We start from the raw sequence: 19,663 nt of genomic DNA, 5'->3' as shown, positions 1-19,663 counted from the left end.
GAAGAAAGTCAGGACTTTGTAGAGACAACCCTCCCATCCTCTCAAAATCTTGTACCAATTTCAACCCCAGGGATTTCTTTCAGACAGAAAACTCTTGTATCATATATAGGTGCCAGCTATACATAATACAAAACATAACCTGTCACAGTGTTTTGCATTATCAGCAGACCATTTACACATTATTCCATACCAAACAAACTACATTCCTTGCTAAAAGACACTCAATGTCCCAAGGCCCTTTTGCCATGCCCCTTCCAAAACAGCCTGGGACGCAGAGCTGTGATGCTTCCCTGTGCCTGTGGCAGCTCTGGGACCAAGCTGTGCCTCCAGGCACATCTGCTGGGGCAGCTCAGCCTCCGTGGCTGCCAGTTTGTGCCCACACAACAGAGCCTTGAGGACAAGGGGAGCAACAAGGGGATAAAAGATTTACATGCCAATATGAAGAGAATCTGCTGATGGTGTTGAGGGCACTGCAGAACACAGACACTGACAGCAGAGGTCCATCAACTGGAGAAGCTGAGAACTGGAAACCAGAGTGGATTTGTCAATAACAGACTCAGTGTGGCTGACTTCAAGTGGTGGCTTAAAGACTGGCTGATAAAGGGCTAACGAGAGAATAAGTGACTGGTGAGGTTTGTTTGGAAGGCAGCACTCGGAGAGAGAGGATGGATGGGCCCCGTTCGTCATGATTCGATGAAAGAGACAACTGCTGTTAATCACAAGCTGTCTGGCACTGATGAATATATTAAAATCCACTGTGGGCACATTGCCTTCCTCCCTCTTTCCATACAGAGGAGCAGCTAGAAGCTTTCTGCTGGGACTGCTAGCGAGTTTTCTAAAGCTTTTTGCTTGTATAAGATACGATCCCTGCGGAAAGTTTGTATGCTGAGAATTTGGCCTCATCCCCCTCTAACCATGAAGGTGCTTGAAATAAATCTAAGTGATCCCCATCAGAAGGGCAGGACATGGGGATCTGATGATTTGTAGATTCATATGAAGAGCAAATAAGCACAAACAAAATTACTGATACTGGCCCTCTCTCTGCATTCTCTGTTAAAATAATGAGCCAGTCATAGTTGTGCAAAAAACTTCACAGCCTGTTCTTCTGCAGCACAGTTTTCCTTTTTTATTTTAAACTAATGGCAAATATTTTTGTTCAATGTTAATCTTTCTCCATGACCCAATCTGCACCTCCTCCACAATTTGGGATTTTTTGGCAGATGCCTGTAATTTTTATGAATTAAAGTAAATGTCACAAGGAAAGCTGCTTCTCCCATCACTCTCAAAGGGCTAGAAATAAACCCTCGTGTCTAAGGTTATAAAGCTCAACGGTCCATTTTGGAACATTGGTAGAACAAGCTCACTTAGCAGCTTCCTATTAAAAAATATTTCCAGAAGAGCTTCTGAAATCCCTCTAATGAAATCAAATAACAATGCAAGCTATATCCCAAAATCATTTTTACAAATGTTTTTCTCATAACAACTTCAGCCTGCACACGAGTTTTAGCACCAGTCTTTTAATGTTTTATACTTTTTAAGAAAGATTTCTAACTGTAGAAATGTTGAAAGAGAATTTTTAAAGTCAAGCTTGTTGCAAGCTGAACCAAATGTACTGCATTGATCCCAAAACTTGAGACTGGCCAAGGAAAGAAAACTGCTCAGTGCTTGGAGGTGGAAAGCTACAGAAACAGGAGCAGCTTCATACGTGCTCTTAGGAACCTGATGGTTTTGGTTTTTTGTTTGAAGTTTTTCATCCAAGCCAGTTACTCCTCCACAAAAATGCAAGGAAAATTGCTCTCTTGAAGTGGACAAGGACCTTGTACTCCTTAGCTACTTGTCCTTGACAGCAGGTTTCTCATGATGAAGACTTTCTGGGATTGACAGCAACCCCCTTCTGATGCCTGCAAATGATTCCCACAGCCTGAATTCACATCCTTTACAATATGAGGGAGCAGAAAAGAATTAAGAATGTGGGAAAAAGAGAAAAAGCTACAAGACAGATATGTTTCCCCAGACAGGGTGATGGGACAGAAGAGTACAGACACAAGCAAGGATTCCAGCTTTGCAACTTATTTGGAAGGTTTCCTTCCCTTCTGCCCCTTCTCACAGTAAACCTGAAATGCAACCTCTAATTTGAAGCTGCCAGAAAAGATCCACTTTGGGGTCCCTCAAGACACTATAGTAGGATGGATTATTACAGCAATGAGACTCTGTCTTTCTTCAACATATCTGCAGCTTCTATATGCTTTCAGAGATCACATTTTAAAATAAAAGATGTATTTTAAAATCCTAATTTAATAGTGTTGGACTACCCCCTCTGAAAAAAAACAGTGGGTCTGCAAGACTGAATGAACATTTCTAGTCTCAAGATTAATTACGTTAATGGTCTAAACAAAGCTAATCTTCTCTAACTCAGACAAATTAGTGTTTCCTTGTGCCTCATTAATCCTTGCCTCTTCATCTGAAGAGGCCATACTTTGTAGGACCAATGTATGCAAAATAACATTATTCCAGAAATATCTCAGACTGGAAGTGCTGATAACAGTAGATGCAGTGCTTGATTTTATCCAGACATTAAAGGTAGTGCCTCATGCTCTGTCTACCTTTCATATACCCTCTCTCTATAAAGAAGCCCAGGGTACACCACCAAATGTTGTGATCTGCTACAGTCCCACACAGATGAGTCTGAAATATAAGAAGCAGCATTGTAAGTATTGCACATTTTCTCAGAGAATGCTTCTGCCACCTGGACAAAGGAGGAGGAACCAAAGTCTCTGCAAATCAAATAAACTTGCCACTGACATCCATTCATTAATAATAGTTAAGAATCATCTTGCTGACAAACCTTCACATATGGTTTCAGTAAAAGAAGACAACTGCAGAAATGTCTTCCCAACCCTTTCACTTATTTGTTCAGAATCTGGGCTGTCCTGTCCCTGCCAGGTCATCCAGCTATAACTTTCTGAGAAGGGAGGGCTCCAAGCTCAAGTTCACCTCCAAAAAAACCCACTGCCTATGTTTACATTCAGGATGTGTGTTGGTTGTAATCCTCACCTGTCAGTACCAAATGCAAGCAATAAGCATGGACCAGTTAAGGTGCTGTATTGGATGGTGCAAAATTTGCAGCATAATTAAGTTACACTCTTGGTAATTTTCAGCACTCATCTATAATCACACACAGAATCTACGACAAAGTAAGGAATTGATTTGTTCATTGTATTAAGCTGGCCTATCATGTCCCTTTCCTCATAATTCCTCCTGATTCAAAATGACTTTACTGCTCTCTCGAGGTATTTGATCCCTGAGGCCTGAAGTCTTCAGTGTGAATGCCACTGCTAACAAATCAATTGCTTCTGTCACATAGGATATTGATTCCTGCAGTGCAGTGCCTGGGAGAAGCGGACGCAAAAATGCCAATTTCAATTACTAAACAAAACAGAAGATTTATTTGCAACTGGGGGACAGGAGGAGGATTATCACTAGCTACATTTTGGAGAAGAAAAAAAAAAAAGAAAGAATAAATCAAATGCCCTTACTTTGCAAAAGAAACATAAATCTGTATAAGTACTAGATATATGCAACTGCATTACTTTCTTTCTACTTGGTTGAAATAATTGATTTATACACATATAAATACACCCACAGTTATGCCACAACAGCATACCCCTGCAATGCAATTCAGACTAATTTGAGACAAGCATGACACTAATTTGCCAGTGCATTTCCCTCAACTCCCCCTTGCTACACAAATTTTGATGAATTTTAACTGGATCTTTTTAATGTCCTATACCATTCTTGTGTTGGGGCACCTCATTGGCATAATTGAGTTTAGCCTGACAAAACATTCCCATGTGGCAAGTATATCACATAGTAAATACAGGGAGATGAACAGAGCTGGAAGCATAGGTCCAAGAACTGCAGGGAGGGTGTCCCTTGGCAAAGATGAGAGCTACATCTAGATCTCCAAGCCCTGACATCAACCTCTCCTGAAGGACAAATCACATTAGGAGAACCACATCATTTTCTGGCGAAGAACTGGAAAACAATTTCTTTTTTCCCTGTTTTGGCCACTGCTCCCCCTGACATTTTTTTTCAGCCCTAGTTCTGCCAGCAAAAAAATCACCTTCCCTTAGGAGCTTGGTTTCCAGGGCTCAAAGGACAGCGCGATGGCACATGTCACACTCACTGCTGCAACGAGAGCTCAGTGATCAGCCAGTCTGGGGTGGCAAAGTCACTCTAGAGAGGGCAACAGCAGCCTCTGCATCTGGTTCAACCCACATTATTTACGTTAGCATCTGCAGATGTGGCACAGGGCTTTTCACCTTCCTATCCCTCCAGGTGTGACTGACCTGCAGCAGGAGATGTGATTGCAGTCCCTGCTGGGAAGCTTTGGTGGAGGTAACTATTGCAGGCTGCACAGCCAGCAGGGTGTGTGGCCATCTGTTGGAATGATGCCTGTGGAGAGGACCACGTTCTGATTGTGTTTTCTGCATTCCGATTGCAGATATTTCCTATATGTGGTCTAACTAAAATACCCACAGCATACCTGTACGGGCTGCAGCTTGGCTTCCTCAGACTGTGTAGAGAAATCTCAATTATGTAACAGTGAGCAACCTGACACACTATGAGAAGGTGATGCAGGGAGTTACTGACATCCATCTATGGAAATGCATGGGCAGGAAGGATTCAGAGTTATCCAGCACAGACACTGCCACTGGGATGACCTCTTGGTTCATGACCTGGTGACACCTGCAGGCTTTGGCTCTGGTATCACACTAAAAGCTTTTTCTGTGATCTCTTGTTTCTTAAGGGGAGAGGTGTGGGTGAGGAGGGCTGCTCCTGTATCTAAGTGGCAGTACTGGGATGCAGTGTTAGGAAGAGAAGAAACGGCTTCAAGTTGAACCCAGGGAGTTTTAGGTAGGAAATTAGAAGAAACTTCTTTACAGAAAGGGTTATCAAACCCTGGAACAGGCTGCCCAGGGAGATGATTGAATCACCATCCCTGTAGGTGTTTAAAATACAGAGGTGGTGCTTAAGGACGTGGTTTAACACTGGATGCAGCAGAGTTATCTAGCAGACTAGATGATCTTAAAGGTTTTTTCCAAAAAAAAAAAAAAAAAAAAAAAAAAAGGGATTCTATGATGCTGTGGGGCATTATTCAGAGAAGCAGATCCACTCATTTTTATGTTTTCTCTTCTGCTGGAAGGGGAGGTAGGAAAAACAAAACAAAAAGCAGGCTAGATATGCTTCATCTCTTATTAAGACAAAAGAGTACTCCAGGCAGCTTTCCCATAGCTTCTGATTCGGCTCAGAGTATGGCTGCAGGGGATGCAATGCAATATTGTGAAGGGCAACATCTGAGACACAAGAGAAGTAGAATACAATTTGCACACCCTCATTCTTTCCCTTTCTCTACAGTCCCCCAGCGATCTCTCTCTCCAGTTTATCCAATGCATTATTGGCTAGAAGCTGATGCAGAAGAGGAAAAGGAGATTGATTTCCTTAAGTATGACTTTCTTTTTAAAAATAACATTGCTTTTAGGACAAGCAACATCAACAAGCTGCACCTGTCAATAGCACTTACAAAAAGACAATATTTGCATGCCATTACAGATCCTTGTACTGACCCCTGAACAGCAACATATGTTGAAATTATTTCTGAAATTATTAAAGCACAAAGAATTTTCCTGAATCCGTATTGCTGGAAACTTCTATGCTGGACATTACTTTATAGATCCAGAGAGGCTTGCATTTAGACTTCCATTTTTCCTTTTAAGACACCACTGATATAAATTAAGGCTAAATCTTATGTGCAGAAGGGATGTCATTGCAGTTGGAATAGCTCAGGAGTTCTTCCCGATGGCACCATCAAAAATATTTTCACTACAGCCTTGGTTCCAAGGACTGAGCAGTCCCTTGATGTTTTTGGGGTATTTTTGAGAGTCAGTACCCCAGCTCCAGCTCCACAAGGGATGACTGATCTTGCTTCTAGGCGGGTAGTTCCCACCTTTCTGTAGCTTGAAGCAACTTCAATAAAAAAAAAAAAAAAAAAAAAAAAAAAAAAAAAAAAAAAAAAGGCTTAGTTGCATTTTCTTAACTATGTGTTTTCTTGGGGTTTATTCTGCTGTATAAGTGTCAGGATCCTAGGTCAGCTGGTTACATTGCAAAGATGCACTGAGCAGGATAAAAAGGGATGCATTCTCACCAGAGGGGACCCTGATCCGGACAAGCCCTCATGGATTTCAGATGGCTTTGACCCAGACCTTCTGCATTAGGTACACTACAGGTCCAAGGTGGTTCCATCAAGCTCTGGGTCAGTTTTAGGACTCTAACATCCCTGGTGGGACCCCACATTTTGCATCACACTCCTCCTCTGCATACCTTTACTTCAAAACCACAGCTTGCAACTAACTTTAATCTGCAGAAAGGTCAAGTTGAGTTTGCCTTTATGGAATTACTTACACCTCAGATCAAAAAGAACATTTGAAAACACCTTCATACACTTCAGATCAGAATACCCAGGTCAACCAGTCTAATAGAGAAGAGAATGGGAGGCTCTTTGACTTTGCAGGAATCAGGAGGGGAAGCCCCAATTGTTGCCTGGCTGAGCAGTTGTAACCTCTACAAGACCACAGGCATATCCTACAATGTTCATAAAATATGCACCAAAAGTTAAAGAAATTCCATACAAACATTAAGAAATTCTTAAACAAACATCTTATCTTGCCAGGGCTGTTTTGGCATGCTGCAATCAGCAAGAGCACAGGTTGGGTCAGATTTCTATTTCTCACATGCAAAATCAAACAGCTTGGCTAAGCAAGTTTACCAATTCCACTGGCTTTCTAGGCAGAGCTCCCTTATCAAGGGAGGAGGGCTCAACCACAGCTCACTGAATTCGCTAGGAGAGAATAACTAATTATTCTATTATTATTCATTTCTATTCTATATTAGAGGTGGAATTCAACACTTAATGCAGCAGTAGTCCCATCAGCTGCCAGCTTGCAACTCAAGCAGTGTTTGGGAACCTCTGTAGCCCCTGTTCCACAGCCCACTACCACTAGCCTATGGTGCACATTTTGGATAGGATCTTGACATGGGTTTGCTGTTGTCCAGACTTTGCCATGTGGAAACCCAAGCACGTGTGGATTAGAAAAGTTAGATAAGAGCTGGATGCTCTAGAAAATTTTACCTTTACAGTCTGCAGTGAGTGCTGCAAAAATTGAAAGAGGCTTTGCCAAACACTTTCAAACTATTCCCTAATTTGACATGAAGTCCTGCTATATCAGCATAGCATCAAGGATTCTTGCAGAAATGGAGTTTCTAGGCCAACTCACTTTTGAGATAGAGTCTGAGAAGGAAGAATTTGCAAAAAACAAACAGCATGGTTGGTACTGAAGTTTCTTTTCAACAAAACAGGTGCAAATTGCCAGAAATAGGGTTTATTGGCCACATATCAAACAAACAGTCAAGAAAATGGACTTCGTAGATGAAGGGAGTTAGAAGGCTTCAAAATTGGATGCAAAGCTAATTAAAAACATTACCACATAGACATGCCAATTCTCCACACTGTATGTACATCTACACAAGCTGTGTAGTCACAGGAGCTAACTTGCTGAGGGAAAGCATAAGAAAATACTCCACTTTTTCAAAAACGTTTACTTCAGAATCACGATATGTTCCATTGACAAGGAGCAGTTATACTACACAAGATAGGAATCACTCATTATACCAAAATTTGGATATTGCAGCTCTTACAAAAATTGGTCTCTGACCACACCAGTTATTTAATAGCACTTGACATATTAGTAGCAAACACAGTATTAGCAAGAGTGTGACAGTCATTGCTAAATAATCTGTGCAGCTTTATCAACGAGCAAACATTGCAGATGCACAGCAGCAAAATCACATTCACATATGTGAGCGTGAATAATATTTTCAAATCCTCTTTCTGTCAGCTGCCTCATCTCCTTGTAAATGAACCTGCCTAATACTGGTGGAAAACCCTTTTGCTAAGGAAAGGCTTTTTTTTTGCAGATAAGCTTTAAACAGGGGGAGCAATCCTCATTCCTAACTCAGAGTGCACTTGTCCCCACCTATACAAGTTTAACTGTAAGACAGAAATTAAAGAGTATGTTTGATGGAGCTTCCACTCCCAAGGTCATACGGTTTCAAGCGAAGTCCATTAGGGTTAGTCCATTATGGAGCCATTTGCAGGGATGAATGTATGAGGATTCTTGCCTAAAGACCTACACATTATCTGTTTGACATATATGCATTAGTGGGTTCAAGACATATGATACAGAGGCAAAGTAATCCACTCTTTACTTTCTAATGCCACTAGGAAACGCTCCATTTAACAAGACTTGAATCTATTTCCTTTAGCCTAAGGAAAGCCTGAAGCCTGTGTCTACCCTAGAAGATGAAGATTTATTTTCTGGGACAACATAGCAAATAATTCTGAGTTCACAGAGTCCTCCCAGTGATGCCCAGACTGGCTGCAGACCATAGCACTTCATATTGAAAAACTGATATCTGCACTGGGAGCCATGAAGAAGACCAAAATGCAAATCTACCCACCTGACCTTCAGCTAGCCACAAATTTTAAAAAAAAAAGTGAGGGGATGTGAAGAGATACCATTCAGTAAAAGATGCAGGTTTTTAACAAAAGTCTCACTTTATTAATAATCCTGGGTTGGGGTTCAGACAGAATGATTTTTTGCTATTGTTTTGGTGTGGGGTTTGTTTGTTTGTTTAGGGGATTTTTAGTTTTTTTTTAACTTAGAGATGCCTCAACTTGACTTCTGCAGCCTACCAATCAATGAAGCTGGATAAAAAAAATAAGTCATAATGTTTTCAAATGGGAGCTCTCAGTGTCTGTTCATAGCACCAGCCATCTGACATTGAGTTGCCCTTGGGTCACTACAGGTGGATGTTGACCCATTATTGTCTTGGACAGTGGTACCTTAGGGTACACTACAGGTTTATACCTACTGAACCTGGGCAAGTCAGCCAATGCCCTTACATAGAAAATCAATAGTCCTTAGAAATATTACTTTGCACATTGGAAGACACATTGATTCTTTTGTCTGTAGCTAAGTGAGCTCACTCAGGGATGGAATAAGTGAATGGCTGGATGGCTGAATCTGCTCCTACCAAACCAGACTGGGAGTCCCAGCACTGCACTCCCTGGTGCTATCAGCATGGGGAAGCTTTTCCAGCTTGGATCCCCTCAAACCATAAGACAATACCTGCTCGAGTCCAGAGCATGAAACATGTCTGTATTTATAGAAAGCATTCCCCACAGGGAGAATAATCTTCCCACCAGGTCAGAGAGCACTCCCTGTGCAGTGTCACAGGAGCAAGGGCAACAGAATGATGTTGTCCCCTGTGTCCAGCAGCTGAGCAGCAATGTGGCTCTTGCATTCAGGAGGGAGCTCCAGTGCCAGTGAGTATTGGATAACAGCCACAGATGAGAGCCCTCTATATGAAATGAGAAATTCTTCATTTCTTCTCCCACGCCTTGCCTCTCTGGCCTCCTCATCCCTCCCTCAGTAATGCAGCAACAAGGCACTCTTTGAAGGCCAGGTGCTTTGTGACAACCAGTGACATGATTTACATTTCCATGGCACATTTCACACTAACGGGCGCCAAAGGACACTTCAAACCATCTTATGTAGAGAAAGTCTCATACATCAGTTATGATAAAACACTGGACCACATAAGTATCACATAGTAGCCTCATGAAGTGACAAAGATGAGTATAAGAAGTAGCTACAAGGGAAATTTTGATGGGATGAATGCAGTTTCTTACATTGGTTTTGGCCAGAACATCAGAACCAATATCACTGTTATTCTTACAAAGGACAGCACTGAGATCTTAGTAGTTACAAGTTTTTATATCTCGGAAGGTAATATGTCCTGGAGCCAAAGTCATAGAGAGAAACTGGAATTAGTAATAAATCAAAAAGAAATGAGTTCCACTTACTGGGGCAGCTCCTCATCATGACCTATCATAACCTCTATCTTCCCTTCAGCATTCTCTCACCAGGCTTATAATGATTTATGATGAGATCCCAGCCCAGCTGAAGGCAACATGTCTGGATGCAGAGGACTAATCTTCTGCTGATGTACACTGACAAGATGTCACTGAAGTTGATGAAGTGGTATCAATTCACAACAGCCGAGGATATGTCACATTAGGTAATCAGACTTTAAAAGAAATGTGATGGCAAGAGTCCTAAACATTTTCAAAACACTGCTGTCAGAGCAAATTTCAGAGTACAAAGCCCTTCTTTGAGAAGTCATCAGAGACCCAGATGGGTTTCTGGTTTATTTTATCCTGCCTAGAACACTGTGCACCCATCTCTCCTCCTTTCCAGTTACTAATATTTGCCTACCCTAAAGTCCTCCTGACAGAAGTCTCTGGTATCACCACAGCCCCAAAGCTTGGCTTAAAATTGGCCAAATATTTTGCTGAGCTTTCTTCCCTCCTCCGCCTTGCTTGCTGAAACGTTAGGTTAAAACATTTATTTTTTAATTATGTCTGTGAAATGGGAAGTTTAAGAAGAGACAGAGAAACAACCCATAAAAGGCAATTAATAAAATATGCCAGTGCTCCCAAACCTGTGCAGAACACTTCATTCAACAAGGCGTTGAGACAGAACGACAGCAAAGTTACAAAATATCATGCAACAAGGCAAAACCCAGAGAAAAGCAAAACAATAATCTACGTATCTTAGCATCGTTCATTGAAAGTGCTTTGCAAACATACGTGATTATTATGTAGGGATCTTTCATCTAACTCTGAACTAAAGATGGCTGCTCATCAGAACTAAGTTGTATAACAGCACATAATAAAGTGATCTAGCAAAGTCAGAGAGAGGAAAATGAAGACTAACTGCTCTAGCTGAATTACAGGACAAATGGCAAGTCAGCAAAATACCACTTTCCCTAGGTGAGATCTAGTGGAACACCAAGGGTTGCATTCGGACTTGTGTGGCAGATGTTACAGCATCACTTAACAAGAAAGCCTTTGGATCTGCCTATAAAGGAAAACACTGCACCTCTACCACTGTGTTAGAGAGGGCCCAGGTGTTACCCAGAAAGTCATTAACAATCAGTTCTGAATCACCTGCCTTTCCTCAAAGGTCTCCCAGCAGAGTATCCATCAGCATAGCCTGGTGAAGATTAATATTTCTCAAGAGCCAATATGATCACAGCCAAAGCACAAAACTGCTCCTAACACTTCTGTTAGTCCAGGAGCACTAGGTATGGTTTCTGAGAGAGATGAGTCAAGCCACAAGATGTGTTAATTTACTCTAAAGCCTGTGGTTACCAGCATGATGGAGATGCAGTTCTTCATATGCCAGTGTGATTACATATGGGGTTTATATTTCTGGCTGTGGGCCACACTAGGTACTTAAGGTACATGATCCCTCCCAGCTACTGGAGCTCAGATTCACACAGGGGTTGCTGGGAGGCCACCATGCTCATCCAGGAACTGCAATTGTGGTTACTACACAGACAGACACTCACTATTGCATTCTACATCACAAAATGCATACCACAGGCAGGAGCTGTGCTGTCAAGTTGTTCTCCATTTTCTTCACTGCCTTTGAGTGCCCAGATCTCACTTGTTTGCATCATAAACTTCACATATTCAAATGATCAGCATTTTAATCAGGAATTTTTGGTGGTGGATGCCTAAGGGAATTGGCTCTGCTCAAAATCCTTAATTCCAGTTGTTTGCTGTTTCAGGCCTCCAGGTGCATGAAGTTGTAATTGGTTCATGCTTGGAAGCCTCCCTTTGTGAGTGAAGGCTTGAAACATCAGTGTAGCACCATCTTTTGATATTGCAGACCCTAAACCTATTCAACAGACCAAGGGTAATACCACTGCAACAGGGATTTCCTTTTTTTTACAATACACAGCATTTCTCACTGGTCCATCACAGCACTGGAACCAGAACTTCTCTCATAGGTAGCCCCGTGCTTCTTGAAGCTTCCAGCAGGCTTGGAAGGAAGCAGAAACATAGAATGGCAGAAATTCAAAGTATAGTTCACCCTTCCTCCCAAGTAGAGGCTGGCCTGGCAAACCAATTTTTGTGTCCTTTTCCCAGAGAAAGTTGCAGAAAAATCTTTAGTGGTGAGCAGCGAATGGGATACTTGGGCTGGTGTGACATCCAAAACCCAGGATTGCCATATTCATGGCTAATGAGGAACTACTGCTGGCTTGGAACAAAATGCATCCCCTGCTGAAGCAGTATCACCTTCTGCCACCTTCATCTTTGTCCTTGCCTCCTCTAATCTCACAGCACAATTACAAGAAGGCTGCAGGCATACTTACCCTCTTTTCTTTACACACTCTGTTTCCCTTCCCCATTCACACACATGTATCAATAGAGAGACTGTTTTCTGTGGTTAAATTTATATCCCCAGACATTTTAGACCTGTAACCAAAGCAGATTTGACTAGCATGAATTCATCTTTGAAGGATAAATAGGAACATGGAAAAGTGTTGGAATCAAAGCTATTGCAATCAAAGACTGGAAATCTCCAGCTATGTCTTGAGACACTTGATCTGGAGATAAAGTCCTTACAATTTAGGGAAGAAAAAGGATAGTATTTAGCAACTACTGTGTGACTCTTTCACCTCTAAATCCTCCTATAATTTCTCATCTCTGTGTGCTTTTTTGTTCCTAGAAGCCATTTCTTTCCTATCTCTTTTCTGTGGCATACCAGCCTGAACACAGAAAATACCTCCCCGAACCAGAGAGCTCTCTGGGACAGACCCAAGTCTGTCAGTCAGCACCAGCTGATAAAAAAATAATTCAATGCAGTTCTGCACTCTCTGGCCCAGGGACACTAATCCCGAGGCTAATAAAGCAGTAATCCCTTGCTGATCTGCAGGCTCTTTTCCTCTTTCTCAGCCCCATGTCATTACTCCTGGTTCTATCTGCTCTCACCACCCTCAATCTCCCTTTCCCTTCCACTTCACATCATCCTCACCACAGTTCAAGATGGTTACAGCCACCTTTCAGGACCCACCAAATGAAGACTTCCAGATTCAGTTTTTTCATGTTTGCCTCTCAAATTAGTGCTATCCCAAGGCACAGGCTATTTCATTTACTTTTTGAGGTGGTGGGGCCAAGCTTGTCTCAGCAATGCTCCCTATGCCCCAGCACAGGAGCTGCTTCTGATTCCCAAGGAACTGCTGAGAGCTGGTATGGGGAGCACCATCACCTCCAAAAAGGGTTCCTCCTCTCCCAGGGAGCCTTGACCTAACTCAGGAGGGGAGATGTACAAATTAATCTGACAGGAGATCCCAATTACAAGGTGACAGCCCCCGTTTACCCACCCAGCCACTCCTTCATCTGGAGTGGGAAGCCATAAATCATGTCATGGATCAGCCAGCCCATCTTCCCAGAAACATTACTGGCAGCTGCAAGAAAAGAGGGAGCAAGGGAAGGAGACATGCAGCTCCCTGGCAAAGAGTAGGGCCAGAGACCCAGACCACACCATCTCCAGGTTATTCTCCCTGTGGCCACCACCAGATGCTATAGGGAAGGCAAATGATATAAAAAACATTGGACTTCTGTGTGAGTCTTATCATGTTCCTAATAACTAGAAATTGGTGTAGGAACTGAAGCATAAGCTTTAGCATACTATCAGTAAATATTATTTATTTTGAAACCCCTGGATTTTTTCAGTGACCTCTTATGTGCAGCTCAAATGAACCTTTCAGAGATCCTACTCTTGGTGCTGTTCCAGGACAGCAAGCTCATTTTAGTGTTTTTACTTAACAATGACCTGGTGCTTAGTTTCAAATTGCCATCTTTTGATTTAAACAAATGTTCTTTGACTAAGGTACTGTATTTTGGACATCCCAATGAGTCTGATACAGAGTGAGCTGAAGTGCTGTTTCTTTCCCACTTTGGAAAAAGGCATCCCAAGACACAAGAGTCAGAGTAAAAAAGAACCTTAAGAGAATATAGGAAAAGAGAGATGAAATGCTCCTGACACCCATCAACATGTAAGCACAAATTCTTTGCTTTCCACAGATGTCTCAGGATGCTGAACACTTCTACTGGTAATAAGTGTTGCAGGGCACATTACTGGGAAGGCTGTCAAAAAGTAGTCAGTTCTCTCCCTTAGTTTAGGAGACAGGAAAGGCTCCTCACCTTTTAGGTAACCTTTATTTAACCTTACTCCATTTTTTTTTTTTTTAAAGCAGCACTTAAAGAGATCTGTGTGCCTCAAATAAATAGATTCTGAAAACATGGTAGAGTCATACCTGTCTCCTCTGCTAAAGAGCTACTTAAATGGGACTGACACCCTGGCTACAGTCTTCACTTTCCATCTGTCCCTCCTGCAACTCTTTCATCCTATCCACTTTCCAGATGCCAAGGAAAACAGATGCAATATGATGATCAACAGGTTCTTTCCTGATGGCTAAGAAGGAATCAGAATACAAAAGCAAGTTCACAAGCCATAAGCAACAGGATTGCCTTAAAGATGTGCAATACAACTCTAATGCCACATCCACTGTAGCTCCGTATAAAAATGACAGTAAAACAATAAAACCGTGCCTACAAGGCTTCCATCCCTCTAGGAGGCTTTTCAGAGTTGTCCATTAGAGGTCACTAGGACCCAGTCGCAGCAGGGGCCCTGCCTCTGAAGATGAAATCCCAGGACAAGACCTCCTGCCAAAAAAATTTTGCCCTCAACCAAAGAGGTGAGCCAAACAGAAATCACACATCCTTCATCTTCTTGGCCACAAGAAGAAAAACTGAAAATGGAGCTTAGGAAAACAGATGCATGTGACTTTGCCACAGGTTTGAAGGAGGGAGCTGGGGGAGCCCATGAACTGCAGGGCTGAGTAAATATTCCCTCAAGCTTTGAGAATTCATCATTTCTTAAACAAAGGCAAAAATTCAGGCAGGAAAGCTGTGCCCCAGGTATAAAAACTACCAGGCCATTCAGGGTTTGATTTCAGCTGCTGAGAGATAACCAGCAGAAGAGAAGCAAACTGATGGCCAGGCTATGGTTAGTGGACACTATCCCCCAAAGAGCCACATCCCTGCTGTGCCCACCCCCTGCTCTCCATCCCTCCCCTGCAGGAGGGGACAACTGTGGTGAGAGACAGTGGTACAACACAGCTCTGTCTGCCCATCCTTTTTGAGGACCCATTGTAGCTCCCAACCAAAGCCTGTCCCCCTCCCTATCCCTACCCCCATCTCATGAAGGTAAGGAGACAACACATCCCAGCCGGCCCAGAGCTGAGTTTAGGAGGAAACTTGGTGACCTGAGTTAACCTAGCATTGCAGATATCTGATGTAAAGGGATATCACAACAATCTCATAGCTCTTGAGAAAAACAAAAATGCCAAAACACCACTACCTGCCCCCACAGTTTGCTCCCTATTTGCTGGAGCTCTGCTGCTGTTAACCTGCCTGTAAACACTGCAATTACACTGGATCACAAAGCAGGTGGGCAATTCATCAGACAGCTGCATTCCACCCACACACCACCATTTCCTTTTGTCCTGGAAACTGGACACTTCACCACCTTTCTCATTTCCCTGCCAAGCACACAGGACCCTCATAATTCCATCCACAGAGCTCCTCCTGGCTGCCTGATGGCCCTCAAGATGACATGCCTGTATCATGATGGCAATCATGTGAACAAGACACAAGGGCTGTGCTGGAGCAACACTGCTGCAGCAGTGTCTGAAGGTGTAAAAAGCGAGGCTCTGACCTCTTCTGACCCCATTGCCCACTCCTCCCTGGGGTGACCAAATCTGTGATGGCAATCACTCCACATAGCCATCTCACTTCAGTCCCACTGCTCCTCCTCTGGTAGTAGCCTCTGTCCTGAAGCACCTGACGAGTTGATTTGAGATTCAGTCTCAGGCACAGCATATGTTTGCTGTATCCCTGGCTATATGCTCTTTACAAACCCCCAGGAGCTTGAGGATGCAGCTCACGGAGGCAGAGGGAGGGGGTGGGGAGCAGAGGGAAGGGAAGAACATTTGAGTGCTGACTGGGCTGTCCTCCTTCCTTATGAAGGACAATGACAAGCCAGGATTCATCGTCCACAGCTGCTCCCTTTTAACTGCTTATGATGAATATTTACAGGAGGAGAGCAGAGGGGAATAATGACACTGTCTGTTATTCTTTTGCAGCAGGTTTTCTTCCAGAGAAGAGGCCAGCCTGACAGCCACCCAGCCTGCCTCCAGCCCGCTGTTTATACCCAGCTGGCAAAGGCACCATGAGTTCATATGTACATGCACATAACTCAGACACCAGCAGAAGGCCAAAGAAAGATATCAGAGGACTCAAAGGCTCTGTGCCAAAGATGACACTGCTTAATGCTGTATTGATTTTTCTGACCCAGCACTGGCAAATCTGGCAAAGCTCAGACCTGTTAGACCACTACCAAATCTCAGCCTGGTACTTATGGTGAGGTATGTTGCTGACTTGGGCAGGACCCACAGCAAAACTAAGCCTGAAAAGCTTAATAACTCCCTTCTCTAAGGACTGCCACCACTTGACACTTCTCTACTACCAGGTGGCCTCCTACTTTAACCAGATTGTAATAAAACTGCCTTTCTTTCCATTCACCTTCACCCCAGGCACTAAATACAAGAGAGATTACAGAGCTTGGCAAGCCTCAGCTCAACCAGGACTCTGCCAGGTAGGATTCTCAGGAGAAAGAGTCATTTATTTCCCCACCTTGCTGCTTTCTCCACCTCAGAAAAGGGAGACAAAAATGGGAGAAAGTTTATTCTGCTCCTTCTCTTTTGTCTGAGCTTCATGTCCCCTTGTGCATCTTTCTTCTTTCTTGCTTTTTTGACGTTTTGCACACAGAAGCACATTCTTGGTCTCCAGCCTACATTTGCCAATGCTTTTCCTTGACAGTCCTCAAGGGGAAAGCCAGGCAGCCTGAGCCCTGGGGTTTGGAGAAGGTGCAGGCAAGTTTACTTTGTTTAGCAGACCGAGGTGGGACAGGTTTGTTCCACCCTCAGCACCTGCCATGATACTTGGGGTTTGGAAGGAAAGGAAGGGAGACAGGCTGACACTGGAGGAGCAGCTGCTCTGTTATTTCAGTGCTTCCCAAAATCTGAGCTAGAGAAACCTTAGCCCCAAGGATATCTTCTTTCCCATGAGAGGGTTGCAACAACTCTCCAGCAGGCTGGAATACAACTCCTTCAAGCTCCCACTCTTACCTTGACAAGAAACTGCCAAACCTGACCAGAAACTGCTCTCTAGTCACCCCTGCTCTCTAGTAACCCATGGGCATTATCCATCTTCTTTTTCCACCTTTTACCCCATCTGTGGGCTTCTCTGTGAGCACAGGTATTCTGTGCAGGCACTGATGGATGCTGAGGGTTGTGGGTGGGAGGGTGGCTGAGCATGAAGAGGACCCCTTCTCAGAGACTCAGTGGCTTAGAAGTGCTTTTCCTTAAAGGGAGAGAGTGCTACAAACACAGAATTGCCCCTGTCAGCCAGGACCTTTGCCTTACTCCTGTCCAGGTGAGTGGGAGAGCACTGCCTGCTTGCATTAAGGTGGTTGCACTGTTGATAAGGTACAAACAGTCAAAGAGTTCACTTGGGGTAGAACACAAAGCAGGGTAGAGCAGGAGACACTGTTTTAAAATACTTTAGCCTTTCACAGTAATAAGACCTCTGGTGGAAAAATCTATATTTCATAAAAACTTTAACAAGTCCAAGGAGATACTCAAGGCTACAGAGACCACTTGGTGAGAGCCTGAGATTTGCTCACCATCCCTCAATATGTTAATTCACAGTGTACAAAATTACAAAAGTACTGCTACTGGGTGCATCAGGTGAAATTTTTGAGTTAGCAGTGGTAGTAGCCACTGATTTTTCATGAGGAAAGTCAGAAAATTCAGCTATTTTGGAACAGGCAATTGCAAAAAAACTACCTGAATCAGTTTTGCAATCATTAAGGCTTGTCAGAGCCTGAAGGTCCATGGTAAGTGTTTCCCCAGGAGCTTAATGGAGGAGGGAAGTTTTGATGGAGGGGTGCAGGACGGAAGAAGCAGGTGAGAGGAACTTCCCACACAAGATGGGGCAAGATAAGGGAGGGGTTTGGTGCAGAACACAGGCTAGGAGAGACAAGTGGAATTTTGGGCAGCTGTGTTCAGGGAAACAGGACCTTGTGTATGTTCCTTGTCAACAAAGCAAGATGCACCAGGGACAGACTTTCCTCCACTATCAATTACTTATCAAAATAACCCCAAGTCAGGGTTCAGGAGAGACAGAGCTGCCACATGTGCTCAGCATCTCCAGCTCCATGCCAGAGCTCAGAGGATCACAAACACAGGTCAGCAAATACATAAGAGTAGTCAGGAAGTTTTACTCTGAGCCATCCCCAGCTCTAAACCCCTCTAAGGCCATTGGCACAGAGATGCACACAGGGGATCTGTCCCCTCCCACCCCACTAAAAAGCAGTCCTAACACAGCAGTCCCACAGCCAGGACAGGCACACATAATCATTTTTTGGGGTTTGTTGTTTTTTGGGGGGGACGGGACGGACCCTGTCTACTGCTGCTTGAGCACCCATCCCTGAGCTACTCAGAAAACACCTTAGCCTATGCAATAGTGTTTGTCCATCCCAGCAATAGCAGGAGGCAGATGCAGCACTGGGGAAGGAGACTGTCAGCTCCCCCCTCCCAACACCCTGCCACCCAGGCAGACATACAAACTTACCTTTCACTTCTTCCTTCACTAACTGTCTTGTCACCATAGCAACTGTAATCCTAGGTCATGCAGCTAGGAAAAAAAAACGCAGCACAAATGAGGATATACACTATCACCAAACACAGTCTTGGCAGTAGAAACTAATTTTCATTGAAGACATAACAGTGGCTTTGCATAATTATACATATATTAATGCCCATCTTCAGTTAAAATTAATTAGTTCAGTTCTAAATAAGAAAGCATTGCTCATTGCAAGGTTTTTTTTGTTGTTGTTTTTAAAAGGAGAAAATATTTCTAAAAGCTCAAGTTGCACTTGCACAGCTTTTTCTTAATCCCAAGATTAACAAGGAGAGGAAGATGCAAAGACTGAGTCAGCTCTCAAGTAGAACCATGGCATAAAACACAAAAGGAAACTTTGCTACTTTTACAATAAAAGGAACGAGAGCAAACAGTATAAAAGCCAAACAGGCTGGTTGCTAGAACATACCTGGAACTGAGACCCAAAGGAAAGCATCTCATGGCCTTTCCCTCTGATACTTGCAGCGAAAGCAACACAGCAGCATTGTATGGAAAAGCAACAGAATGCAGCGAGGGGCTGAGCACAGGTTTGGCTGGCACCAGAATTTGCTACATAGCTTGAGGTCAGCATTTACAAGAGGCTGAGAAGAGGTTTATTTACTCTGATGGTACAGATATGAGAGCAATACCACCGAGGGACAGCCCCAGCCAAGAAAGCCCTGTAAAACAAAGAAGCCCTTCCTCTGTGACCTTCTTTTTTCATTTGATCCTACTGCTGTAAGATTCTTTCATTACCTGCTAAACACAAATGCCCTGAGGCTGATGCTCTATTTCCCTTCTTATTACCAAGTTTCCAGGTGGGCTTCGTCTGACTGATGTGGAGCCCTTGGTGACCCCACCTTCCCTGGTCCTACCTGAGGG

General features: G+C 43.4%; 1 protein-coding gene across 2 annotated transcripts in view; it reads right to left on the bottom strand.

The window, feature by feature from the left end:
- The window catches only part of GRAP2 (GRB2 related adaptor protein 2), a 108,753-nt gene extending 89,413 nt beyond the window's left edge, over window positions 1-19,340 (bottom strand). Inside the window, exons 1-3 of one of the 2 annotated variants that reach the window (XM_071731268.1) lie at window positions 19,212-19,340; window positions 18,734-18,796; window positions 12,346-12,448 (exon numbers count right to left, since the gene is read on the bottom strand). The gene's annotated coding sequence lies outside the window, so the exon portion shown is untranslated. The remainder of the gene's footprint in view (window positions 1-12,345; window positions 12,449-18,733; window positions 18,797-19,211) is intronic. The other variant, XM_071731276.1, reaches the window with a different exon arrangement.
- Window positions 19,341-19,663: the final 323 nt, after the last annotated feature.

This window comes from Heliangelus exortis, chromosome 1, assembly GCF_036169615.1.
Source record: "Heliangelus exortis chromosome 1, bHelExo1.hap1, whole genome shotgun sequence".
NCBI classification, from domain to species: domain Eukaryota; kingdom Metazoa; phylum Chordata; class Aves; order Apodiformes; family Trochilidae; genus Heliangelus; species Heliangelus exortis.
This window is presented reverse-complemented; position numbering and strand designations above follow the sequence as displayed.